Source organism: Rhinopithecus bieti, unplaced genomic scaffold (genome assembly GCF_001698545.2).
Source record: "Rhinopithecus bieti isolate Rb0 unplaced genomic scaffold, ASM169854v2 scaffold_29391, whole genome shotgun sequence".
NCBI classification, from domain to species: Eukaryota; Metazoa; Chordata; class Mammalia; order Primates; family Cercopithecidae; genus Rhinopithecus; species Rhinopithecus bieti.
Genome location: NW_016813148.1, coordinates 64,903 through 69,338, shown reverse-complemented (window position 1 = coordinate 69,338; position 4,436 = coordinate 64,903). Strand labels below are relative to the sequence as shown.

The 4,436-nt window shown below is 37.2% G+C and overlaps 1 pseudogene across 1 annotated transcript; it reads right to left on the bottom strand.

The window, feature by feature from the left end:
• Positions 1-1,784: 1,784 nt before the first annotated feature.
• On the bottom strand, positions 1,785-2,188 carry LOC108512442 (60S acidic ribosomal protein P1 pseudogene; annotated as a pseudogene). The gene has a single exon (XR_001880606.1). The product of XR_001880606.1 is annotated as a 60S acidic ribosomal protein P1 pseudogene (transcript).
• Positions 2,189-4,436: the final 2,248 nt, after the last annotated feature.

The window sequence follows — 4,436 nt, the reverse complement described above, 5'->3', positions numbered from 1 at the left end:
TTTTTTGAATTTCCAGCTTTTCTGCCCTGCTTTTTCCCCATCTTTGTGGTTTTATCTGTCTCTGGTCTTTGAAGATGGTGATGTACTGATGGGGTTTTGGTATAGGTGTCCTTCCTGTTTGATAGTTTTCCTTCTGACAGTCAGGCCCCTCAGCTGTAGGTCTGTTGGAGATTGCTTGAGGTCCACTCCAGTCCCTGTTTGCCTGGGTATCAGCAGCAGAGGTTGCAGAAGATAGAATGTTGCTGAACAGCGAGGGTACCTGTCTGATTCTTACTTTGGAAGCTTCCTCTCAGGGGTGTACTCCACCCTGTGAGGTGTGGGGTGTCAGACTGCCCCTAGTGGGGATGTCTCCCAGTTAGGCTACTCAGGGGTCAGGGACCCACTTGAGCAGGCAGTCTGTCCGTTCTCAGATCTCAACCTCCGTGTTGGGAGATCCACTGCTCTCTTCAAAGCTGTGAGACAGAGATGTTGCGTCTGCAGAGGTTCTGCTGCCTTTTTGTTGTTGTTGTTGTTGTTTAGCTGTCATAAAAACTTTTAAAAATCGATGGTAGGGGATCTTTTTATCTTTTACTCTTTAATATCGAACAAATCTAATTAGCCCAAACTAGATAGATAGGGAGAAAAGAAGAAAGAGAAGGAAGTGAAGAAAAAGAGGAAGAGGAATAAAAAGTAGAAGAAGGAGAAAAGGGGGGAGTGGTGTTCAACAAAATTAAAAAAACACGCACAAGTTCACATCCCCAAATATTACAATCTTCTACCAATTTGCATGATGTTTTGAACACATGAGGAAGAAAGCAGAAAGGGAACAGTTATCTCTTAGGGTGCAAATTTTCCACATTAAGTAGCATGGACCTGTGGCTCAACCAAAATTTCCTGGTTTGTAATGGAAGGATATGGTTGTATGGACAGACTTCACAAGCACAGCTTGAGTTTATTTTGTATTACAGAATTTAAAAGAAGACTTAAACTGAAGGAGGAATAATGCTAAAGACCATGTTAATAGAAGATGATATGACAGGGTAAAGAAGACATCTGGACAACAATCAGCCAAGCAGTTAAAGAATTGTAGCTTTCCACTGAAACAAAATAAAGATGGAATAAATTTATGACATGTAGGCCTTCCTTGTTAGCCATGTAGGCATGCTGCTGTCCACAAAGCGGGAGATGGTTAGAATGAAGTTCTGAAAGCAATAATATCAAACGTGTTGTGATGAAGATTAATCTATAGATTTGGAACTAAAATGTTAAAACAGCATGACTGAATTTAAAGTTTCCTATTTTCTAATCCCTTCATAAACTATTTTCATAAAATGTGCAACTTAGAAACAACCTACATTCTCAGCAACAGAGACATGTTTACTTATATTCTGGTACATCCATCTGATTAAAATATGGACTTTAGTTAAAAATAAAGTATTAATTTTAGTCCATTAATAGTGACAAATCTATCATCTTAATGGAAGATGTTAATTGTAGAGGAAACTGGGTATAGGCTATACAGGAATGTTCTAGTATCATCACAATTGTTTTATGAATATAAAGCTATTCTGAAATGAAAAATGTTATCAAAGTATACATTAGGGGCGATGATTTTATATTTGTAGCTAGTTGTAAAATTAAGATCTAGTCCAATGGGAACATTTTCTCAAACAAAGAAGATGAGAGCATATTGTGGAGCATGGCCCAGATGAGCTGACTGTGGAGAGGATGTATAAAAGTTATGTTGACAGCAGGCAGGAAGGAGTGAGGATAGGTAAGAACAGAGTAACATGATTTTGTGTTACTTTTTTTTTTTTTTTAAAGTTCAGCTTTTTATTGAGCACATTATAAAAGAGATTTAGTCAAAAAGACCAAAGCCCGTGTCATCATCAGACTCCTCGAATTCTTCTTTCTTTGCTTCCACTTTCTTCTCCTCAGCTGGAGCAGCAGCAGTGGAGGGGGCAGGACCTCCTGCTGGTGCAGCACCAGCTGCTGGAGCAGGTCCACCAGCCCCTACGTTGCAGATGAGGCTCCCAATGTTGACATTGGCCAGGGCCTTTGCAAACAAGCCAGGCCAAAAAGGTTCAACATTCACACCGGCTGCTTTAATGAGGGCATTGATCTTATCCTCGGTAACGGTCACCTCATCGTCGTGCAGAATGAGGGCCGAGTAGTGTGGGGCTGTCGCTGCCGGATGCGGTGCTAGTCGCTGGAAGAAGTGAGGGCCTCACTCCAACGCGGCCTTAGCTTCCTCGGAAGAACCGAGCACCTTCGCGGCAGCTGAGGAAAGGGGTTACTTTGTATAGCTGCTGTAAAGTTTCAATATCGTCATCTTACTTTTTTCAGTGAAGTATGAAGTGGTATAGAACTCATATTAAAGGAGTGAATTTGAGTGTGTTGGTTAAAGGACTGGAAAAGAATGGGACATTTCAGAACTGCTGGGCAGGGAATGGGAGAGCTTGATAAGCAAAGATAAGTTAAAGGGCTCATGGGCATTATGGTTTACACTGACAAATTTCTCCCTAAAGGAGCCTGCCTGCTCTCAACCCCCAGGTTCCATTAAACTAGGTACCAGAAGATTGCTTGGGCACTAAATGCTTTTTTAAAAGAAAACATCTCAACAAGACTTGACTCTTTCTTTTTGTTTGCCAGCTAACTACAATGTTTAGGTAATCTCTACTCTTTCAAATGTGCCTCTACATTTATGCCCTTTATGCACCTATTATACCTAATAGACTACGATTTTCCTGTTTAGACTCTTGGAACCACCTAGGTTATTGCTTAATTGTAATAGCAAATAGGTACATAGTGTTTGTGATGTGACAGACAGTGCTCTAACAGCTTTAATGATGCCGTGTAATGTTTACCACAATCTTCCGAGTTGGACCCTGTTGTTATCTCCATATTATAGACAGAAAAGTAACTTCCTCCAGGTTGCAGAGTTAGTAAGTCGCACACTTGGGGGATCTAACAGGTCTTTTAATTAATATGTTCATACTAATACACACTACCTAAAAGTGAAAATGATGTTCCCAGTCACATGGTTCTGTTTCCTGTTGAGGAGACAATTGGTTCTAAGCCATAGAGGGTATGTTGCTCAAAATCCATTAAACTTGTGATCCATATGACAACACATAATAATAAAGAAGAATAGAGTTTAACCACATACAACTTTAGTTTAGTTGTTGAATTCTAACCATATTTTAAACCAAATCTCTGCAGAGAGTAGAAAATTAAGAACATTTGGATAAATTCAAGAGAAATATGAGAAATGCATTTTATGTATTTTTAGATATTGCCAGGAAATGTACTTTTCAAAGCCTTAAGTAAATCCCTGATCTAATAAAAATATTTCAGTACAGAAGTTAAGAACATTTTCAAGGCACAAGTCCAGAGTCCTTCTGCTATGCTATTATAACTATTTTATCTTCTGTCTGTCTTTGTCTGTACATGTGTCAGATACTAAAAAAAAAAAAAAAAAAAAAAACCCTCAGAAAGGGAACTCAAACATTGTTATAGACCTATTGCCCAGAGGGTTTCATGTTGTTAACTAATTGCACACTCCTAACTTTATTTCCCACTTTTAAATTTCTATTTCTAAAATGTAATAGATTTATTTCTAAGAGCATTTCTGAAATGATCAAAGGAAACAGCAGATCTTGTGGAAACATTCAAATGATTGTTTCCCTCACATTCTCACAAATATGTAGGACTTTAGAGAGGAAAACTTATTCATATGGGAGAAAAAACTGCAACAAATCATTGTACAAATTATTCAAAGCTTTTTAGAACTTGATTAGCAGCTGAAAAATGAGTAGCAAATGTATGTTACATAAACATAGTGGTTATGGTAAAAGAGGCCATAGAGATTAATGACACCATCTTCTTTTTGGTGTGGAAGGAAATAATTTCAAAATATTAAAGTAATTCTCTAATATCAAACAGAAAATATGTCACAAAGCTTGTAACAAATACTGTATTTAGACTGTCAGTCCATCAATTTCAACAAAAGCTGCAGAATTCAAAGAATGAAAATAATTCTTGTTCAATGTTTAAAATTTTATAATGACATGAAATCAGTTATTTTATGTCCAAATGAACACACAATATTCACAGAATATGAAACTTACAAAATAAATGATTAATGTTATTTTTTTCTCTTTTGTCCCATGTGAATAGCATAGCAAAATGATCTTAGTAAAGACAAATTGATACTATTGACAAAAAATTAAATTACTGCATCGCCAATGAGAAAAATGTCATGATTTCTGATGTTGGGTTGTAAATTAAATAATGCACAAATGGAAAATTGAATATTCTGTACATACTAATTGTGTTATTCCATTATTCCTTCCAGTGAAAAGCAAGTTTCTCTGACTTAAAGAACAGTATAATTGGGGTGGGGAACTGGGTATGTATAAGGGTTAGTACTCAGTATATTGGAAAACATAATTAGT